At 41.5% G+C, this 26,478-nt stretch overlaps 1 protein-coding gene across 31 annotated transcripts in view; it reads right to left on the reverse strand.

Moving 5' to 3' along the window:
- ACOXL (acyl-CoA oxidase like) overlaps positions 1–26,478 on the reverse strand; it is a 359,990-nt gene that overhangs the window by 175,338 nt on the left and 158,174 nt on the right. The gene's annotated exons all lie outside the window — the stretch shown is intronic.

Here is a 26,478-nt window from a genome sequence, read left to right on the forward strand (position 1 = left end):
CACACCCACGGCTGTGGAAGTTCCAGAGCCAGGGATGGAACCAGAGCCATGGTAGGGACTCAAGCCACAGCAAGGATAGCAGTGGATTCTTAACTCACTGAGCCACAAGAGAACACAAAATTTGTGTTGTTTTAAGCCAAGGGAACTCCTCCGTCATGGAATATGTTTAAAGCAGCATATCTATTTAAAATACAGAGTAATTTTTACCCCTTAACATTTACATGGCATTTTACAGTTCCTAGTACCCTGCGATCATTAATTATTCAGCTTTACTAAGTTTCTGACATGATGAATAGGATAGGAGCCATATCTTGGGACATATTTCAAAAGGACAGTCTCAACAAGGCAGCGATGCTAACACTGGTGCTTCTGTCAGATTCCCAGGCGATTCATTATTTTCAACCCTTCTACATCCCTGCCTGCAGTTCCTCGTGGGAAAGGTGTTCACATTCTGCTTGGACCCCTGTGCCCTGTGGACAGCACTGCCTTCAGCTCTGAAGCAGCTGGGTCAGGGTGGATGGAGGCCCTCCTTGGGGCAGCTTATAAAGTGGTATGGGATCATCCCCAGGCGTCACCCATGGATTAGTCTTATAGAATCCTGCGGCTGCAGACAGTCAGAGCCCAGCCTGTCTAGGGCCTCTGCCCCGTGCAAGCTAACAATCTAAGATCCTGGGCTTGGCAGCCTCCCTTTTGTGCACAGCTCTGAACTTAATGTCCGTCTCTGAAACATTTCACACACACTGGCGCATGGGCACAGGTGCACTTGGAGCTCGGTTATCAAAGAGGCAGGGCGAACCTGTGCTTCAGAGACCATGAAATGAGGATATCCCTCAACCACTCAAGGGGAGAGAGGAAAGAGAAAATTTCAAAATCTTTTTATAGTTGATACTTGCTTGAACATAAATTCATGCTTTAATGTTGTTCCTGTTTGTAATTTGAAAAAGACACCATGATCTTTTCAGTTCATGAAGCATCTGGGATTTACCACTTGCCGTGTCGTGCAGGGTGGGAGGCAAGGAGGCCAGACCTCACAACAAGCACACAGGGGCACACTGTGAGCACAGGCTCATTTTCTAAGGACACAGCTTCCCCAGATGCAGTCCAACCCCCCACAGATGGTTGTGTAAGGAACACAACCCCACCCTGCCTTTGCCCATGCACTCAGTCCACCCCAACCACAATGGGGCACAATGCCACATGAGCCTGAGAGTCTGGAGGAAAACCTCTCAGCTTTCTCTGGATCATTGTGAAGCCAACAAAACCATCACAGCCCCAATAATGGTGTCATCATAATGGCGGGTCATTTTACAAACTCAATCTGTCCCTACACTCAACTTTCATTTTGAGATGCTGTGATGATACTGTAATTTTTCCTATGGTGGTTGTGGCTAAACTCTTGTCCCCTGGAACCCAGACATGGCCATATGCAATTTGCTTCTCTCGGGAACTTCTGCATGCCTACTCTGGGTTGGCACCACACTAGGCACTGGGAGTCCACCAGGTCAAGAAGGCTCAGGCCTGGCCACTGAGCTCATAGCCTGAAGCTCACAGCCCAAAGCTCACAGCCGGGGATACCAACAGAAGCAGCCCAGGTGGCGAAGACAGGGGAGCTTCATGCATCCATCCCCTCCCTCTGCCCATCCTGCCCCATCTCAGTCACCAGGATTTCCTTATCTGGTACCAGAACATCATTGCAGGAAGCATCACTCACATGGCAACAGCAAGAGAAAGGGACAGATCACAACACTTTTGAGTTTTTCTTTTGCAGAAAAATAATTGCAATAACACAATAATTTGAGACAGGATCCCATCAAATTTTCTTTGTGTCTTGGCTGGCACTCAGCAGATACTCAATATTTGCTGAATGAAAGAAAGAATGAATGAGCAGAGTTCCCGTCATGGCTCAGTGGTTAACAAACCTGACTAGATCCATGAGGACACCGGTTCGATCCCTGGCCTTGCTCAGTGGGTTAAGGATTTGGTGTTGCCATGAGCTGTGGTGTAGGTCACAGACGCAGCTCAGATCCTGAGTTGCTGTGGCTATAGCATAGGCCGGCAGCTACAGCTCCAATTCGATCCCTAACCTGGGAACCTCCATATGCCACAGGTGTAGCCCTAAACACACACACACACACACACACACACACACACACACACACACACACACACACAGAATGAATGAGCCTTGCCAAGGAGGAAATAGAGATGAAGTACCACAGAGCTGCCCACTCCAAACTCACGGAATGTCTTTAGATGCCAGATCTGCCCCCCAACCTGCCCTCCTCGGTTCCCCAACACCACCTTGTAATCACCCCCTTTCCTCTTTGACCCTCATGGTTAAATTAGGGTAACAAGAGCAGGGAAGAAAGAGGCCACCAAGGGTCCACATGCAGCCTCACAGTACTTTCCATTGTGCTGACAGGGAGGGAAGAGTGTAGCTAAGGCACTGCCAAGTGACCAGGTGATTTCACAATAAGAATCTGCATTTCCAGCCTTTCTGGCAAACAAACAAGATCTGGCAACTCTGGACTCCATTCCCATGATGTGAACCCCTGGAACCCAGACCATCAACCCTTCTGGACATGGCATGGCTGGTCCCCACAATCCACATGGTCCCCACAGCCCTTCCTGTGCACCAACATTACCTGCAAGCCTGGGGAGGCTGTGCGTTTTCAAACCCTGCCCTGGATTTCTTTTTTTTCATTCAGAATAAATTCACATCAGCAACCTAACTTGTTAATTAAGTTCTGTGACTATGATATATGGCCAAGTGTGTATCTGTAGGATTTTATGAATTCATTACGAGAAGTCCTGAGGGCACAACAGCCCTGGCCAGCTCCTGCAGCATAAAATCCAAATGCCTCAGATTGGCATTCAAGACCTACTTTGGCCTCACTTGAATGTTCTAATCATTTTCTCTGCTATGCTCTGCAGACACCTTCCCATCTTGGGCCTCTGTCCAGGTAGGGCTCTGCCTGCAGCCAACCTCACCCCTAACTGCCACATGTCAATTTTTGGTGGCTCAGCCCTCTCCTCCCATTGAGACATTCTCTCCTCTCCCTTCAAACACCAAATCTAAGTGATGAAAGCCACCAGCTGCTTTTCCCAGAATGCTCCAAGCATTTCACCTGCCACTTCTCCCATCAGGAGGGAGTGCTTCTTCCTTCCAAGCTGGAGCCGTGAGTACCTGTATAACCACATGTTTTGATGCACTGACATCTGGGCCCTTGCTGTCCCTGGAGGGACTGCCCCTCCCAGGAATAGTCAGTTCCTCAAGAAAGCAAAGGATTACATCTTGCATTTGCCAACCAGTCATTCCAGAGCCCACACAGCCACCACCTCCTTCAAAGCCTCTTTTGCTCTGGGTCGCTGTCCCCCTGCCCTAATCTCCCCCTGGCCAGACACCAGACCACTAGGAGAGGCTGCATGCCCCAAACCTGCTGAAATCATTCAAACTAGCCTAAACTGGAAAATCCTAAAGCTGCTTGGCCTGCTTACCCTGCCTTGCCCATGCCTTCCCACAGGAAAGGCTCTTATCCTCCCCCCTCCATCTCCCGGCTGTCCCTGGTGCCTCCCCCTGTGGCCCTGAGAGGCCTGGCAGACATTCACCTCTTGGCAACTTTGAGTAACAAGCTACATTTTCAATGGCAGTCACATCCTGATATGTTCCCTCCTAACCTCACACCTAAACAACTAACACAACTTACGGTTTTAAAACAGCACCTGTGGCCAGACTCATAGCACGTGGAGGGAAGGCCTGTTCTGTCTTCAGGTGTCCCAGCCTGGCCAGGTGTGAGTGTATGGGAAAGGCTGAAAGCTGCATGACAGTATCCTGCCATCTCCCAGCAGCAACACACCCAACTCCACCATCCGTCCTTCCACGTGTCCTCAGAATGTTTGCTTGTTCCTAGATGTCCTGATAAAAGCACAACTGGCAGACAGTGGAATGCTGGGTGGGAGCCAGTGGGCTGTTACAACAGTGATGGAGGAAGCAAATAAGATGAGGAACCCACCCGACCCTTATGCCCAGCAGCCCACACACCACTGGTTTTTTGTTGGGTTTTTCTAAGGACATGAAAGAAACAAAGCGGGGGTGGGGGGTGGAAGGCAGGCAGCACCCACACTCTTTCCCTCCTTTTCTCCAGCCCAAGATACTGACAGTTCCCCAAGCACTGAGCTGGGAGGTCCCCACCAGCTTCTCACCCATCACATGTGCTCTCTGGCTTCTCTGGGGGAAAATATGACCCTAAAGGCCGATGCACCTTCTCCTGCCCAGAGATGCACCCAGAGTCATCCCTGAGACTCTGAGGTGGCCACCACCAACTCCCAAGCTGGTAGCCTGGCTCCAACAGAGGCAGCAGAGAGATGGGGCTCAAGACTGTGCTCTGAGAGGGCTTGGCCAGAGCAGGAACCCTTCCCTGCCACTCCGGTCAGCCTCTTATTTACCTACTCCGGCCCCAGTCAACCTCACAGAGGGCCATGATGGTCCAGGCTGGTCCTCCAGTTGCCAGGGTCCCGGCCCATGGCCCTGAACGCAGCTCACAAGACCATAATCCCCAGTTACTGCCTGCGAGATGTTTTTACCATTCCAATTTATGATCCGTATAGACACAATATTCTTCCTATCCTTTTCCTCTGCTGGGTTACTATTTTCCTTTAAAAACAAATGTAAAGCCTATATTTTTCTCTGCAAACATAATTTTTATTTCAGGGCCAGCAAAACACCCCAGAATCACTGAGCTTGAATTTTTCACCGTCTTGAAAAACAGCAAGTGATGCCTGTGGACCACAGTATCCGTGAACAATGCCACTTAAAATTATAGATTTGAGAAGCTATTTCTGGGTTCCAGCAACTCATAAGGACTAGAGGAAACACTTATTTGGGGTTGTTTTATTTCATTCCCACTCAATTTTGAACACGGCTGCTTAAAGCAGCCTTCATGGAAAGTGACACGGCTATTAATCACTAGCGCAGCTACTGCACGCACAGCCTCTGGGGGAGGCCGTGCTGCCCGCCATCCCAGTCCTCCCTCTGGTCTCTTCTCCCAAAGGAGGCCAGTGACCTACTAAAAAGATAATTGCTTTGCATGTTTCCTGCTCTGTAGCATCATTGCATCAGCCTGCTCTGAATGACAGCCAGTCAGATTGGAAGGAGAGGAGTTATGGGGCTGGGCCTCTGTCCTTGATCCTGAGACCTGCTGGGGGTACAAAATGGTCCACAGGCATCCTCACTGCCAGAGGACAGAGCCTGCCTCCTTTGCTGTCAAAGGGCCGACCTCTGCAGGCAAAAGCTGTGCAAATTCTGGAGCCCAGCCACACTCCCTGTGCCACCTTCCCTCATTAACAGGGTCCAGACAGGTTGGAATGAGGGTGGACCACTGGACCCAATTCCTACTGGCCCCAGTGGAGCCCTCCAGCCTTCCAGAGAGCCCACAGCTCATCCTATCCCTCTTTGTCCCCTTCTTTGTGCTGTTCCTGGACATGGAAACCCAAAGGGAAATTATGTTACAAAGCAAAAGATTTTAATGGCACTGGGTGGACCCAGAAGATGGCATGGGGTCAGCTGGGCAGCCAGGATGTAAAATCCTGGCTCCTTATTACCCATTAATGCATGGGACAGACACCTGACTCCCAGCCCTGAGCCTCACCACACCCAAACTCACCCCACCCCACTTGGGGTCAAGTTTGGGATCACCCAAGGGCCAGGCTGCACATAACTCTTGCTATTTTCTTTTAAAGTTGAACATTTAGTAGTTTTCCCTGAGGTTCTGACAAAGCAATCCTGCCCTGAATCACCAGGCTTGACAGTTTCCATCCACTTTCTCTTAGCTGTCACTCTTCCAATGGGCAACTCTCAGTCCATCTTGTAGGAGAGATGGAAGAGGCATATAAACACAGTATAGAGATGAGTGCTTCTTTAACAGCAGCTTGGATTGTGATTAAATATGCAACATGGTCCCAGGGAATATTCCTCCAAGTGCCTGTCCAGTCCTGCAGAGATCCCACCCAGTAACTTCTGCACCTTCCAAACACTTTTTTCCCCCCACCTTTTAAGGGTCTATCCGTCCAACCACAGAATAGAATAGATGAAGTTCGATGGCTGTGATGGGGTCAATGACAATTTTTAAATGTTAGAAAGATTCAGATACAGAAAAAAATGGGGGTGCTTTGGTGTCAGTGTCAAAGGCTCTACAGGGAGAGCAGGACAGCTGCCCCAAATGCATAAACACAGAGAGGAGAGCCCGGGTTTTCTTGGCCAGAGAGTACAGAGACAAAGAGCCTATGCTGTTTTAATTTTTCCTTTCTCGAAAGTTACATCAAATCAAACCCCAGGAATGTAAAGGCCCTCTCCAGCAGGAATCCCGTGGGCCTAAAGTCAAGGCCAGTCCTGGTCTGGTAGGGACTAACATTCTGCTACCCTAGACTGCAAAGGCTGTCTGCCCCATCCATCAGCACTAGAAGCCCACGCCAAGGGGAGCAGGCTGCAGAACCACAAGGGATGAGGATCAGGCCACTTCCTCCCATCAGCTGATGGATGACCCCAGCAGAGACCCCAGAAGCCCTGTGGATAAGAGACAACATGAGGCACAATAACTGTGGCCCATATGTCCATCGTGTGGGCCACTTCTGGCCAACAGCGTAAGTTGGATTGTGACCATTGTAAGCCTGACTCTGAAGGACCAGTAGAGAGCCTGGTCTGGGTCACCTCGGATCTGAAGATCAACCAACTTGAGCTGCTGCTTCGTCTTTTTTTGTCTTTTTAGGGCCGCACCTATGGCACATGGAAGTTCCCAGGCTAGGGGTCAAACTGGAGCTACAGCTGCCGGCCACAGCCACAGCCACAGCCACAGCCATGTCAGATTCAAGCTGCATGTGTAACCTACACCACAGCTCATGGAAATTCCGGCTACTTAACCCACTATGTGAGGCCAGGGATCGAGCCTGCATTCTCATGGATACTAGTAGGGTTCGTTACTACTTAGCCATGGCAGGAACTCCATTGAGCTTCTTATTTGAGGGTTCAATTACACCAGAAAGAGGGCTGACCTGACACACTGTGTGTAGCTCAAACCTTCACAATGAAACCCAGCAAACCTGGCTGCCTCCCCACTGAGTTTGTTCTTTTCTTCTGGTGCTTCATGCTGCCCAATCCACCACCCTCCTCCCCACCTCAGAGGCCATCCTGGGACCAAGTCAACATGACATCACCCCAGGTATCACAGGACGGGAGGCAGAACATAGTGGTTAAAACCCAGGCTTCGGATCAGACAAAAGCAGTCTCACAGGCTCTGACACAAGCATTTTCTTCCTGGGCAAGTTACACAAATTCACTGTAGGTCCCTCAACCCTAAAACAGACTGACAATGATGGTAAGAATGAAGGGAGATAGTGTCCACACCTGACACATAGTAGGTGTTCAAGGCATGGAAGGTGCCATCACCGTAGTCATTACTGTTATCCTGAGCTCCCAGGATACCCTCTATTCTATTCATCCTTGATCTAGAAAAGCCACTTAAAAATTTCCCAGAAGAAACACTCTTTTTTTTTTCTTCTTTCATCCAAAGCACTAATCTATTCAGCATCACTAAAACTGTTATAAAAAGATTTTTAGGGTGAGGAGGAGCATCTCTTTCACTCATCTTTAAATTAAAGATAATCAAATTGCTGACAGAAAAAAAGCAAGCTGTCAACTAATGTGAGAAAAAATTGTGTGTGTGTGTCATTGTTGGAAAGCATATGAAGCTTTCAAAAGCACCTGCCCCCCCTATGTACCTAAGAACACCAGCCAATTTTCTTCTTCCCAAATTCCAGGGAGGGACAAGGTGGACTGAATAAAGCCAGAGAAGGTGGTAAAAGCAGAGCCCTCCATCACATCACGTTGCCATAGAAGCAGCAGCTTCTTTCCAGAGTCCCTCAGTCTACCCTAGAGAGGAAGCTAAATGTTATTCAGATGGTTCCCACACAAGGGAAATTAATTTACTTTTCAGAATTATTGCCTTAGTAATATCTATGAGTGACATGGTGGTTAACGTGAGTCGTCAGAACTGTGATTCCTTGAGATTTTTCTTTTAAGAATTTTGCATCCTAATGAGAGGATCTTGCAAAACAAAATCACAATGGTGGGAGACTCGGAGCCATAAATTATAGCTGAAACTGCCTGGGGTGGCCAAATGATTTTGTTGTAGAATTATTTTCATATTTTCAAAAACCATGTATATATAGAGAAAAAAGTCTATCATCGGCACTACTGCACCAGTAGCACAGAATCCCCCAGCACTGTAGCCATTATCAGTGTGAGGAAGCAAGAAGGCTGACCCCTTTGGGAACCAGGCCTTGTCTCCTCTTGCCCCTCTGTACTATATAGCAGGTGTAGGGTCTGTGTGTATCCTGCCTGTCCAGAGGGCCAGCCAGAGCCTGCTGTTATTCTGAAGACTCAAACTGGACCACAGTGAGAGAAGGGAGACAAACACTGAGGCCCCGAAACTCTCCAGGGTTCCCCTGCCCTGAGGGTGAGCATCAGCAGAGTAAAGCTCAGTAGGGTACACTTTAGGGCTGGCATCCACTTTTTAATGCTTTAGACTGGCTTTAGACTGCTCTCAGCAGAGTCCCCACTGAGGCTCAGTGAGTTAAGAAGTCAACACAGTGTCCATGAGGATGTGGGTTCGATCCCTGGCCTCGCTCAGTGGGTTAAGGATCTGGCATTGGTGCAAACTGCAACATAGGTCACAGATTCAGCTCAGATCCTGTGGCTGTGGCCTAGGCTTGCAGCTGCAGCTCAGATTCGACTACTAGTCTGGGAACTTCCATATGCCACAGTTGCAGCCATAAAAAGAAGAAAAAAAAAGGCTGCCTTTAGTAATGGGACATGCATGAGTAGCCCAAAGGCTGCCGCCTCCACTTTCCCTCTCAATCCATAACCTTAAAAGTAAAGGGTTCCTACAACACCAGGATCTTTTGATCCGTAAATACAGTATCTTTCCATTTATTTAGATTTTTGGTTTCCTTCATCAGTGCTTTTGCAGTTTTCGGTATTTAAGTCCTACATATGTCTTATTAAACTTGCACCTAAGCATTTGAATTTTTATGAGCAATTGTACAGGGATTATATTTAAAATTCTGGTATCCTTGTGTTCATTGTATATAAAAATACAACTGCATTCTGCAATTTGCATGTTTATTTTGTATCCCGTGACCTTGCTGAACTCAATTCTTACTTCCAGGTCTTTCATAAATAGCTGGGGATTTTCTGTATAAACAATCCAGTCATCTGAATACAGAAACACTTTTACCACTTTCTTTCCAATGCACATGCTTTTTCCTTGCCTTGCTGTACTGGCTACAGCTTTGATCACATATTCTTGCCTTAATCTTAGAGGGAAAGCATTCAGCCTTTCCTCATAAAGTATAATGTTGACTGTACACCTCAGGGATACTGTGGATTCAGTTCTAGACTCCTGCAATAAAGCATATAGGGCAATAAAGCAAGTCACATTAATTTTTTGGTTTCCCAGTGCATATAAAAGTTAAATTTACACCACACTGTAGTCAATTGTGTGCAACAGTATATCTTTAAACATGTACATAGCTTAGTTTTAAAATTTTTTATTGCTAAAAAATGCTAACCATCATCTGAGCCTCCCACAAGTCATCATAGTAACATCAAAGATCACCAATCACAGATAATTGTAACAGCTATAATAATAATGAAAAAGTTTGGAATATTGTGAGAATTACCAAACTGTGACACAGAGACATGAAGTCAGCAAATATTGTTGGGAAAATGGTGCCAATAGACTTGGCTTGATTGCAGGGTTGACACAAACTTTCCATTTGTTAAAAAAAAAAAAAAAACAGCAACATCCCCCAGGCACAATGAAACAAAGCACAATATAATGAGGCATGCCTGTATGGTTTTTATAAATGCCCTTTATCAGGTTGAGCACATTTCTCACTATTCCTATTTGAACAGGAATTTTTATCAAGAATGTATGTTCAATGGGTAAAATGCTTTTTATACACCAATTATGATTACATGATTTTTCTTCCTTAGCCTATACGGTAGATTACTTTGATTTTTGAATATTAAACCAGCATTGTATCCTGGAATAAACCTCACTTGCTCATGGTGTATACTTCTTTTTATATATTACTAAATTCTTCCTAATATTTTGCTAAGGATTTTGCACCTATGTTCATGAGGGATATTGTTCTATAACTTCCTTTTATTATTATTACTATTGTCTTTATTTGGCTTTGCAATCAGGATATGACTAGCTTCATAAAATGAATTTGGAAATTGTTCTTTCCTCTTCTATTTCCTGGAGGAGCTGTACAGAATTACTGCTAATTCTTCTGTAAATGACACCAACTGGTCTGAAGTTGTTTTTAGGAGTTTTTTAATTAATCAATTTCTTTAATAGTTATAGAGTTATTCAAATTGTCATACATATTGGTTGAGTTAAATCATTAGCCCATTTCATCTAAGTTTTCAGATTTCTGTTTACAGAGTTGTTCCCAGTATTCTCTATTATCCTTTCAGTGTTTGCAGGGTTAGTAGTAATATCCCATCTCATTCCTGGTTTTAGAAATTTGTGTTTTCTTTTTGTTTGGTTGACAGTGTTACTAGAGATCTATCAATTGTATTGATCTTTTCAAAGAATCAGCTCTTTGTTTTATTAATATTCTCTCTTTTTAAATCTTCTAGTTCATTGATTCTTTCCTCTGTCCCCTCTATTCTGATGCTGACACCATTCACTGAGTTTTCTATTTAGGTTATTGTTTTTTTCAGCTCTAAAATTTCTTTTTGGTTCTCCTTTATATCTTCAATTTCTTTGCCTAGATTTCCTATTCTTTGCCAAGACTTTCTATTTTTTGGTGTTTCAAGTGTGTCATAGTTACTCGTTGAAGCATTTTTATGATGGCTGCTTTAAAGTATTTTTCAAATTATTCTAACATCTCTGTCATCTTGGTATTGGTATCTATTGATCACCTTTTTGCTTTCAGCTTGAAATCTACCTGATTCTTGGTATGACAAGTGACGTTTTATTGAAACAGGTACATTTTCATATTATGTTGTGAGACTCTGGGTCTTATTTAAATATGGATTTCTCTGCATGAAAGGAATCACTACTGACAGGTGGAGGTAGAAGTTTAAGTTCCCTACTTGGTCTCTGTTGACACCTAAGTGATGAGGATGAGTTCCTCTTGTTTCCAGGTAGGGGTGGGAGTTCTGGATGCTCATGTAGCCTCTACTTACATGGCAGTCTGTGGAGCATCATATTGCCAAGTAGTAGTGAAAGTTCTAACTTTCCACTTGGCCTTCTATGACACCAATGGGAATGGGGGGAGGTTACTGGGTAGAGGTCCAGGCTCCCCACATGGTCTCTACTGACACTCCAGGGGATAGTGCAGGTTTCCTTCAGGCAGGGATGAAAGTGCCAGGTCTCTGGTTGGCCTTCTCTCACACCACCATGATGGCAGAATTGGTGCAACCCATCACAGTGCAAGCAGAGCAGAGGTTCAGGCTTTGTTGGCATGGGCAAGTGGGGCCACGTTCCTTCTGTGGTGTTTGACTAAAGTAGGACGGTACTGCCTAAAATTATGCCATCTTGCTGTCATTTCCCAGTCCTTGGGCTAGACAAAACAGACTTTGTGGGGACTTTTTTTTTTTTTTTTTTGGCTGTTCTCACTGGTATTTCTGGGTTGTCAGCTTCACCAGTACCTAGTCTGGAATATATGAGGCAAAAGGAAAACAAGGGAAATCCCCACTGTGCCATCCCTTGGGTCTGGCTGTGCTAGCTGGTCTGCCTTCTTGTCTTCACCTTTCAGAATCATTTTATGTCCACTTTATATGTAATGTTGAGGATTTTTGGTTTGCTCTAAGTGGAAGGAATGGGGAAAAGTACATCTATTCAAAATTCCCAGAAGTACAAGACATATTTATATTTGAATTCTATTAAGTTTATCTGGCAGAAGTGTGGTAATTGACACATACATAGAGAGACAGAAAAAGAGAGAAAATCATGCATAAATTTGAATATATAATTATTACCTATTACAACTATATAACAATTATATTATCAATATTAATATATTACATAATACAATACATTGTTTATAATATTATATAAATATTTATAATATTATTATTGTTTATAATATTATATAAATATTCCTGCTGTGGCACAGTGGGTTGAGAACCTGACTACAGCAGCTTGGGTGACTGTGGAGACCCAGATTGGAACCCTGGTCTGGCATAGTGGGTTAAGGATCTGGCATTGCTGCAGATGCAGCTTATGTCACAGCTGCAGCTCAGATTGATCCCTAGCCCAGGAACTTCCATATGCCTTGGGTGCAGCCACTAAAAAAATAGATCTTAAATACATATCACTACTTTAATAATAATCTGTCATGAATAAGGAAATATTACATGGTAAATGTGTGCCAAATTACAGACACCCCAATGTCAGAAAAAAATAAAATGAACAAGTATGTGTGTTAGGATCAAGGGATAATAAATATCTCAACATATATGAGTATACTCAATTAGGAATGTATGACAGAGAGTTCTATAACCTGCTTTTCTGTTTACCTAATACTTTAGTGTATGCAGTTTCCCATGTCATTAAATATTCTTGAATTCACCATTTTAATGATTATTTCCTTAGGGCAAATTTTTAGAGAAATTAGTTCTGGATCAAAACCATGAAAACCTTTTTTTAAAGCCCTTGACACATATCACTAATTCACTTTCCCGAAAGAGGGAATCAATTTTTAATTCCTTCTCCTAGTACATAAGTTTTCTGTTCCTAATGCATTTCTGCTACATCTGAGTATTGTCCTTTCAAAAGTCTTTGCTAATTTAATGAAATAAAAGTTATCTCACTTTAACTTATCTTTCTTTGATTACTAAGAAGTTAATTTGTTTGGTTACATGCTTATTAGCCATGGATTTGTCTTCTTCAAGTTGTTTCATATCATATGCCCATTTATGTATACACTGTGGTGTCACTAATTTTCTTATTTATTTGCAGAGACTTTTTATATAGTAAGGAAAGTAAATCTTTGTTCATCGTAATTGTTTAGATATTTCTCTACTGTATCATTTGAAGTATATACATTTTTGAAATTTTCATGTAATCGATTTATTCCAATACCTTTGCTTTGGGACTTTTTTCCCTACTAGGAATATTTTTAAAACTATATAAAAGGATGAATCACTTTTTTTCCTCCTCTATATAATTTTGTGGTTTGTTTTAACTTTAGAGATAAGCAGAGGTGAGAGATGTAGGTCTACCCCAGTGGGATACAGGAATAAATCTACCAACATAGTTAACTGTAGCAAGTGTCACTAGGCTGACCCAAGAAGGATCTATGAAGGTGAAAAGACTCTTGTTCTTATCTGCTTAAAATAGCCGTTCCCTGGTTTCAGACAATTCCCTTGATCTTCCTCCTTCCAACTGACTTGGCAGACATGTCCTTGCTTTAACCTCTCTCCCACTTTATTCTCTAATCTGCCAGGAAATTAATGCAAGTCTTGAGCCTCCCTAAACACAGGCATCCTTTTTCATCTTTGATTCTAAAACTGAAATAATAAGTAAAAGCGAACTTTGCTATTCTGTTGGCAACAGAATATGTGCCTTCAAGGAATATTTACTTAAGGGAAAAAAAAAAACCTCTTTGAGTGGGTCTATCTTGTAATAACTACCCCTCCCAGCAAAAACTAAACACTTCATTCTCCATCTAACAGTTTCTATATATCCAGTTGTTGGGCCTCATTAAGGTCCAGCATCTGGATGTCAGGTGTTGGGTGAACATGTCTGTCATCAAGGTCCAGAACCCAGCAATGCAAAGTTCTCTCAGCTGGAATTGCCCATAGAACCCACCACCAGTTTGCTGCCCTCGCCCACAGATGGACCTGCAGGGGTCCTATTACATCTGCTGGTTTCCCAGGGCTTCATTTTAGGACATTCTTCCTTCACTTCCAGATGTCAGTGCCACATTTTGCCCAGAAATATCTGCCACATCTGTTATCTGGCTCTCATCCCCTCCCAGGCATTCCCAAAGGGCAATGCCGTCATCTGGGTCACGACAAGCCCATCTCATTTCTTTGTACTGATGTTATTCTTGCACATAATTGAAAATTAAAAAGAAAATAATCTGGCAGTTGTTTTCTTTACAAAAAAAATTTCCAAAATTAACAATTTATTATGCCTGTGACAAAAATAATTCATCTGCTTTGCAAGGGATACTGCCTGGAACTAAACTTCCACAGGGTCATTTGAGTTTCTGTGTACAATCTTAGGATACTGGAAATTATCCAAATTGTGGGATTCCAAAGGATGCAACAAGTTGACAGCCTGAGTAAATGCACTTCAAAGAAGCTTGGGAATGCTAGAGAGACTGGACAAGAAGACCTACCAGTAATCAGGAAATCAGGGTCCTTGTACCTCCTCTATCATAACTGAACCTAATATAACAGCACATTTCTGAGCTTTGCTCAAGAAGGAAAGCCAATTTGCATCCCCAGCTGGACTCCACTCCTTTTGCAGACCTGCATACAGTGGTCTTAATACCCAAATGCTTTCCATTTAATCACTGAAAATTATTTATAAAACAACTCCTAAAGTCACAGAAAATCATCTTAAGGACATTACATATATAGTCAAATAATGTAAACTTAAATCTCATTTGAACCTCAATCTACTCACATTTACCTCCTCTCCCCATGTCCACCAGCAGTTCAGTGTGATGGAAGCTGTATTCTGGGCAGGTGAAGCCAAGAAGATGGGGTTCCCTTACCCACTAGCTCCCAGTCTAGGGCTATGGTTTCATGCAGGCCACTGGCATCTCTCATTCCTTCCACCCCTTCATGTCCCACTTTATATTACAGAAGATCTATTCCAGGCAGACACAGCCAAGAGAACATCCAGCCCCCATTCATAAGGCAGAAGCTCTACTCCAGACACAGCAAATCAAGAATCCCAAATCCTGAACATCAGTGACTCAGCTTGCTTCTAGGATGGGGGTCTCATGCCAGTAAGGATAAGCTGAAAAGACCAGGAGCCACCATCCCTGTCCAGGGTCCAACTTGCAGCAGTGTCACATCAGGGGAAGCAAGTCACAGTCCCATCCCCAGCTCTGAACATTACAGAGGTTCTGCCTGGAACTCTGCAGCTTTGTGTAGGAGACTAACAGGTTTTGGAAGAAAGTATACAGAAGTTCATGTCCATGAGTGCAGTTACAAACAGTGGAGATCTTGATGGGGAGCAACTAAGAGTTTCTGGTAGCTCTATAATTCTTTTAGCGACAGGTCAAAGATGATAAATTCAGTGAAATCATAGATAAGACAGGAGTTTAACAGAAAGAATAAGGGGAAGAGGTAGCTAAGCAGAGCCCTCTGTGGCTGGAGAAGCCTCAAATTCTGGAAACATCCTGCTCCTGCAAAGGGACCCAACTTTACTGGAGCAGACTGTGGCATACCCCAGGGCATTGTTTAAAACATCATAGCAATCATCTAGTGATTGATGGGGACTAATAGAAGCAGATCACCCAAAAGCTTATGGGGGAAGTGTTCATAGCAGCATTACTTACAATTGCCAAGATATGAAAGCAATCTAAGTATCCATTAATAGATGAATGGATAAAGAAGATATGGTATACATAAACAACAGAATCTTGCTCAGACATAAAAAAAGAATGAAATTTTGCCATTGGCAGCAACATGGATGGACTTGGAGGACACTGTAAGTGAAATAAGTCAGACAAAAGCAAATATTGTATGATACCACTTATATATGGAATCTAAAAAAATACAACCAAATAGTAAATATAACACAAAAGAAGCAGACTCACAGATACAGAAAACAAACTGGTGGCTACCAGTGGGGAGGGGGGAAGGAAGGGAGTAATAATATAGGTGTAGAGGATTAAGAAATACAAACTATTAGGCATAAAATAAAGACATATTGCACAACAGGGGGAACAACACAGCCAATATTTTATAATAACCCTGAAAGGAGTATAACTTTTAAAAATCATGAATCAGTATATTCCACACTTGTAACTTATATAATATTGTACAGCAATTATACTTTGACAAAAAAAAACTTTAATTAAAAAAGAAACAATTTTTCAGTGGGGGAGGAAATGGGATGGACTGGGAGTTTGGGGTTAGTAGATGCAAGCTATCACATTTAGAATGGATAAGCAATGAGGTCCTACTGCATAGCACAAGGAACTATATCCAGTCTCTTGGGAGAGAACAAGAAGGAAGACAATATGAGAAAAAGTATATATATAAACTGGGTCACTTTACTGTACAGCAGCAATTAGAACAACATTGTAAATCAATTATACTTTAATAAAAAATTTAAAATTCTTTAATTTAAAAAAATTAAAAAGAAACATTTTTTTAAGTATATAGGGGAGCTGAGGGACATGACAAGCAAAATCATAGTCCTCCCAGGCAGTCAGCTACACAGTTGTATGCTCAAGGCCAGCCCCCTCAGATTTAACATCATAGACTGCACACTGCAGGAGTAACATATTTTACTGAAATAGTCCATTCAATTCAATAAACAAATAAACAATCAAACAAAAACAACAAACCCCAGAAGGCAGAATCACTATTCAGTGTTACTATAATATTTATCTAAAATGTCCAGTATTACAAAACAAGAAAAGAAACAAGTGTGACCCATATGCAGGAAAAAAATGCAAACAATCAAAAATTGCCCTTGAGGCAACCCAGATATTGGACTTAGAAAACAAAGGCTTCAGAACAGTTGTTAAAAGTACATACAGTCCATCAACAGATGATTGGATTCGGAAGATGGGTATATATACACAATGGAATACTACTCAGCCATAAAAAAGAATGAAATAATGCCATTTGCAGCAACATGGATTGAACTAGAGACTCTCATACTGAGTGAAATGAGTCAGAAAGACAAAGACAAATACCATATGATATCACCTATAACTGGAATCTAATATCCAGCACAAATGAACATCTCCACAGAAAAGAAGATCATGGACTTGGAGAATAGACTTGTGGCTGCCCCACTGGAGAGGGAGGGAGTGGGAGGGATCGGGAGCTTGGGGTTATCAGATACAACTTAGAATAGATTTACAAGGAGATCCTGCTGAGTAGCATTGAGAACTATGTCTAGATACTCATATTGCAACAGAACAAAGGGTGGGGAAAAAAATGTATACATGTAAGAGTAACTTGATCCCCATGCTGTGCAGCAGGAAAAAAAATAAAATAAAAAAAAGAAAGAGAGGAGGGAAGAAAATGCAGAGAGAAGGAAGCTTCTTGCCTAATCCTACTTGTCTTATCTCACTTAATGCTAAAGGAGTTTAAGTCTATGTGGAAAATCAGGGTAAGGCTAACCATCTTACACTGTTGGTAGAATGTAAATTGGTCCAACCACTATGGAAAACAGTATGGAGGTTCCTCAAAAAACTAAAAACAGAACTATCTTATGATCTAGCAGTCCCACTCCTGGAAATCTATCTGGAAAAAAAATGTAATTTGAAAAGAGAGAGATCAAAAAAGACAAATACCATATGATATCACTCATATCTGGAATCCAATATATGGCACAAGTGAACCTTTCCACAGAAAAGAAAATCATGGACTTGGAAAATAGACTTGTGGTTTCCAAGGGGGAGGGGGAAGGAATGGGATGGATGGGGAGCTTGGGGTTAATAAGATGTAAACTATGCCCTTTGGAATGGATTAGCAATGAGATCCTGCTGTGTAGCACTGGAAACTATGTCTAGCCACTTATGATGGAGCATGATAATGTGAGAAAATAGAATGTATACATGTATGTGTAACTGGGTCACCATACTGTACAGCAGAAAAAAAATTGTATTGGGGAAATAACAATTTTTTAAAAATGCTTGAGAAAAAAAACGAAAAATAAAAAAAAGAAAAGATACATGCACCCCATTGTTCATTGCAGCACAATAGCCAAGTCATGGAAGCAACCTAAATGTCCATTGTCAAAGGAGTGGATAGAGAAGATGTGGTACATATATACAATGGAATATTACTCAACCATATCAAGAATGAAATAATGCCATTTGTAGCAACATGGATGGACCTAGAGATCATCATACTAAGTGAAGTTAGTCAGACAGTGAAAGATAAGCATCATATGTTATCACTTATATATGGAATCTAAAGTATGGCACAAATGAACCTATCTACAAAACAGAAACAGACTCACACACTTTGAAAACAAACTTATGGTTACCAAAGGGGACAGTTTGAGGGAGGGATGGACTGGGGGTCTGGGATTGGCATAGGAGGCTCTACCCCATATTCTGTGATAATCTATACAGGAAAAGAATCTGGAAAATAAATGCATATATAAATGAATCACTGTTGTACAGAACAACTTATCACAACATTGTAAATCAACTATAATTCAATAAAACTTTAAAAAATGAAAAAAATTAAAATAAAATTATAGAAACAATTTAAAAAGTACAATCAAAAAAATTCTAAGAAATCATGCCTAAGTGTTTAAGAAAGGTATGATGACAATGTTTAATCAAATAAAGAATTTCAATAAAAAAGAAACAAATAGAAGTTACAGAGTTGAAACATAAATACCTGAAATGAAAGATTTCACAGGAGAAGCTCAACTGTAGATTTAAGCTAGCAAAAGAAAGAACCAGTGAATTTGAATACAAATCAATAGAGAATATGCAATATGAAAAACAGAAAAAAAATTAAGACGTGGACAGAGCCCCAGAGTATTGTTAGAGACCATTAATTGCATCAACATGCACATAAAGGTATTATCAAAAGGTAGAAAAGAGAAGGAGCAGAAATCTATTGCATTTCTGTACACTAGCAATGGAAGATCAAAAAATAGAAATTAGGTAAATGGGTAAATCCTATTTACCATCGGCTCAAAAAGAATAAAATGCCTAAGAATAAACCTACCTAAAGAGACGAAAGACCTTACTCTGAGAACTATAAGATGCTGATGAAAGAAATCAAAGATGACACAAATGGAAATATATACCATGCTCTTGGATTGGCAGAATCAATACTGTCAAAATGCCTGTACTGCCCAAGGCAATCTACAGATTCAATGCAATCCCCATCAAGTTACCAATGGCATTCTTGATAGAACAAAACATTTTTAAATATGTATGGAAATATAAAAGACCCTGAATAGACAAAGCAATCTTGAAAAAAAAAAAATGGAACTGGAGGAATCTGGCTCCCTGACTTCAGTCTATACTACAAAGCTACAGTCATCAAAACAGTATGGTACTGACACAAAAACAGAAATATAAATAAGTGGAACAGGAAAGAAAGATCAGAAATAAAGCCAAGCACCTATGGTCAATTAATCTATGACAAAGGAGGCAGGAACATACAGTGAAGGACAGTTAGTCTCTTCAACAAGTGGTGCTAGGAAAATGGGACAGCTATATGTAAAAGAATGAAATTAAAATATTGTCTAACACCATATCCAAAAATAAAATCAAAATGGATGAAGGACCATAAAAAAAAGTCAGATACTATAAAACTCCTGGAGGAAAACATGGGCAGAACACCTTTGATATAAACTGCAGCAATATTATGTTTGATCCACCTCCCAGGGAAAAAAAAAAAAAAACAAAAACAAAAAAAACAAAAATAGACCAATAGGACCTAATTAAACTTAAAAGCTTTTGCACACCAAAGGAAGACATAAAAAAATAAGACAACACACAGAACGAGAGAAAAATATTTGTGAATGAAGAAACCAACGAGGCATAAATCTAGAAAATATACAAATATCTCATGGAACTTTATACCCAAAAAAACAAAACAAAACAAAAAAAGGGCAGATCTAAATAGGCATTTTTCCAAAGACAGATGGCCAAGAAAGATGTTCAACCTCACTAATTATTAGAAAAATGCAAGTCAAAACTACAATGAGGTATCACCTTATGCTGTCTAGAATGGCCATCATCAAAAGTCTAAAAAAAATAAATGCTAGAAAGGATGTGGAGAAAAGAGAACCCCTCATCAATGTTGGTAGGAATGTAAATTGGTGCAGCCACTATAGAGGATAGTATGGAGGTTCTTTAAAAAACTAAACATAGAACTACCATATATGATCCAGCAATCCCACTTCTGAGCATATCTGGAGAAAACCATAATTCTTTGTCTTACAACAGCCAAGACAAAGAAGTAACCCAAATGCCCATTGACAGAGGAATGGATAAAGAACATGGGGTACATATATACAATGGAATATTATTCAGCCATATAAAAGAATAAAATCATGCCATTTGCAGCAACATGGATGGACCTAGAGATTATCATACTAAATGGAGTAAGTAAAACAGAGAAGATAAACACAATATATCACGTATGTTGAATCTAATAAAAAAGATACAAATGAGCTTATTTATAAAATAGGAACAGACTCACAGATTTCAAAACCAATGTTATAGTTACCAAAGGTGAAACTGTTCTGAGGAAGGAGGAATTGGGAGGGTGCAAACAACACATACACACTACTGTATAAAAGAGATTATTAACAAGAATCTACTGTATAGCACAGGAAAACCTACTCAATAGTTTGTAATAAATTATACAGGTGGAAAGAATGGATATATTTTATATGCATAACTGATTCACTTTGCTGTACACCTGAAACTAATATAACATTGTAAGTCAACTATACTCCAATAAAATTTTTAATTTAAAAATAAATATAATAATCTGTGATGTTGAGCATTTTTCCATGTGCTTGTTGGGCATCTGTATATCTTCCTTGGAGAAATGTCTATTCAGGTCTTTTGCCCATTTTTCAATTGGGTTGTTGGCTTTTTTGCTGTTGAGTTGTATAAGGTGTTTGTATAATTTAAAGATTAAGCCCTTGTCAGTTGCATCATTTGAAAATATCTTCTCCCATTCTGTAAGTTGTCTTTTTGTTTTCTTTTTGGTTTCCTTTGGAATGGATTAGCAATGAGATCCTACTGTGTAGCACCGGGAACTATGTCTAGTCACTTATGATGGAGCATGATAATGTGAGAAAAAAGTATGTATACATGTATACTGGGCCACCATGCTGTATAGTAGAAAATTGACAGAACACTGTAAACCAGCTATAATGGAAAAAATAAAAAGCATATACAAAAATAAATAAATAAATATAAAGAGAAAAATCCTCCATATTTACAATATAAAATAAATTTAGTAAATACCTACCTCAAAAAAAAGTAATTTTGATACATAAATGACAGGCATGTATCTGGAAACCATTATGCTAAACGAATGTCAGTGACAACAATGCATTGTATGATTTTAATGATATGAAATGACCAGAAAGGGCAAAAGTATAAAGACAGATAGTTGATTAGTTCTAAGATTGGGGGTAGGAGTAATTGGAAGGGACTGCTGTGAGTACAGGGTTTCTTTTGGGATTGACAAAAATTTTGTAAGTTAGACCGTGGTGACGGAGACACACTTCCGTGAATATACTAAAAACCACTGAATTGTGAACTTTTGGAAAATTTAAGGTATAAGAATTATATCTCAATAAAGCTGGGGTTTTTTAAGCAGTTAGGGCAATTAATTTTACTTCTTCACAGGCTCTTGAATTTACAGTCCTGCACAATCAGAAATGAGCCACTATTCACAAGGTTCCATGAGCATCTCATGAAACCTGTGTGGATTCTCGGGAGGCAGTTTGTACAGGTGTGTGATAATTGCCTGGAGTGCTTGAAGATGCTATAGAGTTGAGTGCAAAATGGTAACTAAAATTCCCCCAGATGTTCATTTTGAAGATAATATACAAGACTTCAGAAACATAAGATAAGCTCACTTCAGGAACACTCCATGCAGACAGTATTCTAAATTTAGCAGTAGTATTAAGTCAATTTGTTGGACAAAAGCTACTGGGCTGGTGCCTTTGGTTTTCACTGCACTACACTCTATAGACAGTCATGTTTGGTCTCGTAACTATGAGTTACCTTTGGCTTGTATATTATTCATAAAGTTTAAGTGGCACCTTCTGACACAGCTTCCCCCAGACACTGAGAACTTCCAGCAAGTTCTATTGTAATTGAATCTACAATCCTTCCTCATAAGTAAACCATTAAAGTGACTTAAGTTCCAATGAGATCATCCCTCATCCTCCCTGTCCTGCAGGTGTAGCTGTGTCTTTAGCTAATCGCCTGCCAAGACCACGGGAAAGTGGAGAACTTAAGGCTGGCACTAATTAAGAGTCCACAAGAGCCCAAGAACACTTCCAGCATCAGGGTCAAGAGTGAGAACCTTGGCCCCTTTAGTTCTTGGTCCACTGACTTGGGGTCTAGAAAGAGAGAAGCTAAAGATTCTGGTTATTACTGGGTTGTTCCATGTTCAGTTTATTTGGGATAAAGAAAGGAAACAAGAATTTCCAGAGCAACTGCTCCAAGTACTCAGTGTACTCACATGGGTTACAGAAGTTAATCCACCAGGGAGGTATCAGCAAACCCAAATTTCTAGAAGAAGAAATCAAGTCCCAGCAGAGCTAAATCATTTTCCTGAGGCCATGTTGGAACTTGACCTCACCTCCTCCCATCCCTCAAGCCCTCTGCTGGGGCGATTCTGTGGTCACATAGGACCAGTGGCTCCTGACCAGGGTGACGGGTGTTGGATTTGGGTCAGCCCTAAGGTTATCATCTTTGATGGGAAGCAAATATTGGAGACTTTGTTGACTCTAAAACTCTGGCCAAATAAAAAAAAGGAAACAGGAGTTCCCATTGTGGCTCAGCAGATTACAAACCTGACTAGTACCCATGAGGTTGCAGGATTGATCCCTGGCCTTGCTCAGTAGGTTAAGGATCGGGTGCTGCCATGAGCTATGGTGTAGGCTGGCAGCTGTAGCTCCAATTCTAACCCCTAGCCTGGGAACTTCCATATGCCGCAGGTGCGGCCCTAAACAGCAATAAAAAAAAAAAAAAGGAAACAGATGCAGCCTATTCATTATGAGGATGCTAAATATTTATCAGCAGGTAAAGCCTTTTGGGAATCATTAAAATATTTATTTATTCAAAATTTTTATCAAATAATTGTCTTTCTCTTCAAATAAATATTGGGAATTTTGTATACCTATGAGAAGAGGTAAATAGAAGCCGTCCACTGTCAGCAAGCAAGCAATTGCCATTATGAAGAAGAAAGAACCAAACTTGGATGTTATCCAAAATAAGAATGCAGGACTTTTTGCTCAAAGTAGAAAGGCAACACAGGCTTTTAATGTAACAGTAAATTAACCCCCCAAGTTTGAATACTAGAGAAAACCTCTGCTAATTGGCTAATGCTGCCGCTGTGTGTCATGGTGCGTGCAAGCCTGAGGCCCAGAGCTGAGCTTTTTGCTCTCTGTTCTCATTAAAAGGTGGGAACAGGATCAAAGGATGCAGAGGAACCAAGAATAAGTGCCCTACGCTTTCTATCAGCTGTCTGCTCCCGTCCAAAAAGGATTTTGATGTATTTTTTAAAAGAAGCCAAATTTCTACTCCTCACCACAAAAGCTGAAAACTCAGTGCATGCTAATATATTCAACAATTTCACGTTAAGATCAAAGTTCACCCATCCCAAATCATCTGTACTTTGTGGAGGCGGGCCATCTGCCTGTAGAAACATCAACCGAGGGACCCGTTCACACCAACCCAGCATTTCCTAAACTGCCTTCTGCAGACCTCTGGCAAAACAATGACATTATCAGGACCCTGGGGGCAGAACACATGAAAGAAAAGTTTGGGAGTAAGGCAGTGGCAAACCCAGATGAATATGTCCTGGGGAAAGCCAGGGAGGTGCGTGCAGTATGAGCACGTACAAGAAATGTTAGCCCAAAACCAGTTTTCAGGAAACAGACCTGATGCACAGTAGGGGCCCAGTGAGCCAGCTGAAGGCCAAAGAGCAGTTGAGGAGGATGATAATAGGCTCAGAAAAGGGGACAGAAATCAGAGATGGCAACGTATTCAGTTCTACAAGGCTAACTCCAGTGGAATGCTGCAACAAGACATGCCGAAAGATCCAAGTTCAGGTTTGGGGATGAGCCTGGGGTGTGGTGGCAAGCAGCTCACTCCCACCAGGGCCATCAGGTAAAATACTTGCTCAGGGAAGCCAACAATTGCTAAAAATTCTAGTGTTTACTAAGAAAGAAATACATGCACATGGTTGAAAAATGGCTATTTTTCTTTTTTTTTTTTTTAAAAAAAGGACCTTCTTTCTCTACCCTTGCCCACACCCTGTAAATAAATGCTGGTGACAATCTCTTACATATTCATTCAGATGGCATGTGTGATGTATATCCATCCATCCTTTTCTTTACACAAATTGGATCATGCAGTACCTACCAATCTTCACCTTGCTTTTCCACGCACTAACATATCTTGAGCTCTCTGTATATCCTACGCTATCCCACCTGCTTCCTCATTCTTTGTAGCAATCATAGGATTCCATTATATAGATTAACTACTTTGCATTTACTCCATCTTCCTTGTTAGATACTGAAGTATTTACAGTATGTTTCTCTCTCTCTCTCTCTCTCTCTCTCCCTCTTTTTTTTTTTTTTTTTTTGTCTTTTAGGGCCACACCCTCAGCATACGGAGTTCCCAGGCTAGGGGTCGAACTGGAGCTGTAGCTGCCGGCCTACACCCCCGCTACAGTAACACCAGATCCGAGCCACATCTGCAGCCTACACCACAGCTCACAGCAACACCAGATCCTTAACCCAGGATTGAACCTGCGTCCTCATGGATGCTAGTCAGGTTCATTAACTGCTGAGCCATGATGGGAACTCCTACAGCATGTTTCTTTGAAAGGCAATGCTATCCTAAAATATCCATATCTGCTCTTCTACAAGGGGTATAGTATATATTTTTTATTTTTGTTAATTTTATTGAAGTACAGTTGATTTCCAATGTTGTGTTAACTTCTGCTGTACAGCAATACAGCAAGTGACTCAGTTTCATATATATATATATATACACATATTCTTTTTCATATTCTTTTACATTATGGTTTATCACAGGGTATTTTGCTTTTTGCAGCATATGGATGTTCCCAGGCTAGGAGCAAATCTGAGCTGCAGCTGAGGCCTATACCACATTCATGGCAACACTGGGTCTGAGCCACATCTGTGACTTAGGCCACCCTTGCAGCACCACAGGATCCTTAACCCACTAAGCAAGGCCAGAATCAAACCCACATTCTCACAGAGACAACATTGGGTCCTTAACCCACTGAACCACAATGGGAATTCCTATCACAGGATATTAAATATAGTTCCCTGTGCTGTATAGTAGGACCTTGTCATTTATCCATCCTATATATAATAATTTGCACCTGCAAATCCCAAATTCCCAATCCTTCCATCCCCAGCCCCTTCTCCCCCTTGGCAAACACAAACCTGTTCCCTATATCAGTAACAGTATATCTTTAAGTACATTTCTGGAAGAGAAGTTTCTAGCACCAAGGGAATGAGCATGAACAATTTTAATAGACTTTGAGAATCAAAAGACTATTAAAATCAAACAGAGGCGTTCCTGTCATGGCTCAGGGGTAATGAACCCAGCTCGTATCCATGAAGATGCAGGTCGATCCGTGGCCTCTTGCTCAGTGGGCTAAGGATCTGGTGTTGCTGTAGCTGTGGTGTAGGCTGGCGGCTACAGCCCTGATTTGACCCCTAGCCTGGGAACCTCCATGTGCCATGAGTGTGGCCCTAAAAATCAGAAAAAATAAAAACCACAAAACAGTCTAGGTTTTGACCCTAGAGACATCCACCTCTTGTGGCTAGAACAGGACTCAGTGAACATTTTTGTGAAGGACCAGTTACTAAATGTTTTTGGCTTTTCAGGCCAAATGGCCTCTATTGCAATTACTCAACTCTGCTACAAGAAGAAAGCAGCTGAACAAATGTCCTTAGCCGTGTTCCCACAAAACTTTATAAAGACAGGCAGTAGACCAGAGGCAGCCTCCAGTTTAGAGAACTGGAAGATGGATACTGGCTTCTAGCTGATGAGACAGTTTCATCATCACAAGCTGGCATGCCCTTAAGAAGCAGCTCCACAATCTAATTACTTCTGCAGAGAAACTTGAAGATCAGTTATTCTGAATCACTGTTTTTACAATGATTTTCTAAATCCAACTCTGTGCCCCAAGTGTCATGGAAGAGTACCCCCGAAGACCCATAGCAAAGAAAGTCCACTATTTAACAGGTTTGGGAAATGCTGCACCTCTCCAGAAAGATCCTACTGTATACGTGACAGCCCAGAAATAGCTCTGAGAATACTGCAGTAAAGAAAACTGTTTCCGTGCATTTTCCTAAGTTACTTGGTCATCTAACCTATTTTTGCAGAGTTTAGAACCCCGGGACACACCTTTTGAAAATGCACAGTTGGGTGATAACCACTTTTCCATCAAATTTTATATACAGCCAGTGGGACTCCTTGCATTTCTCG

This window comes from Sus scrofa, chromosome 3, assembly GCF_054392235.1.
Source record: "Sus scrofa isolate SSC_HxYL_T2T_F1_AM1 chromosome 3, Sscrofa_HxYL_maternal_Yorkshire_Landrace_v2.0, whole genome shotgun sequence".
Lineage (NCBI taxonomy): Eukaryota > Metazoa > Chordata > Mammalia > Artiodactyla > Suidae > Sus > Sus scrofa.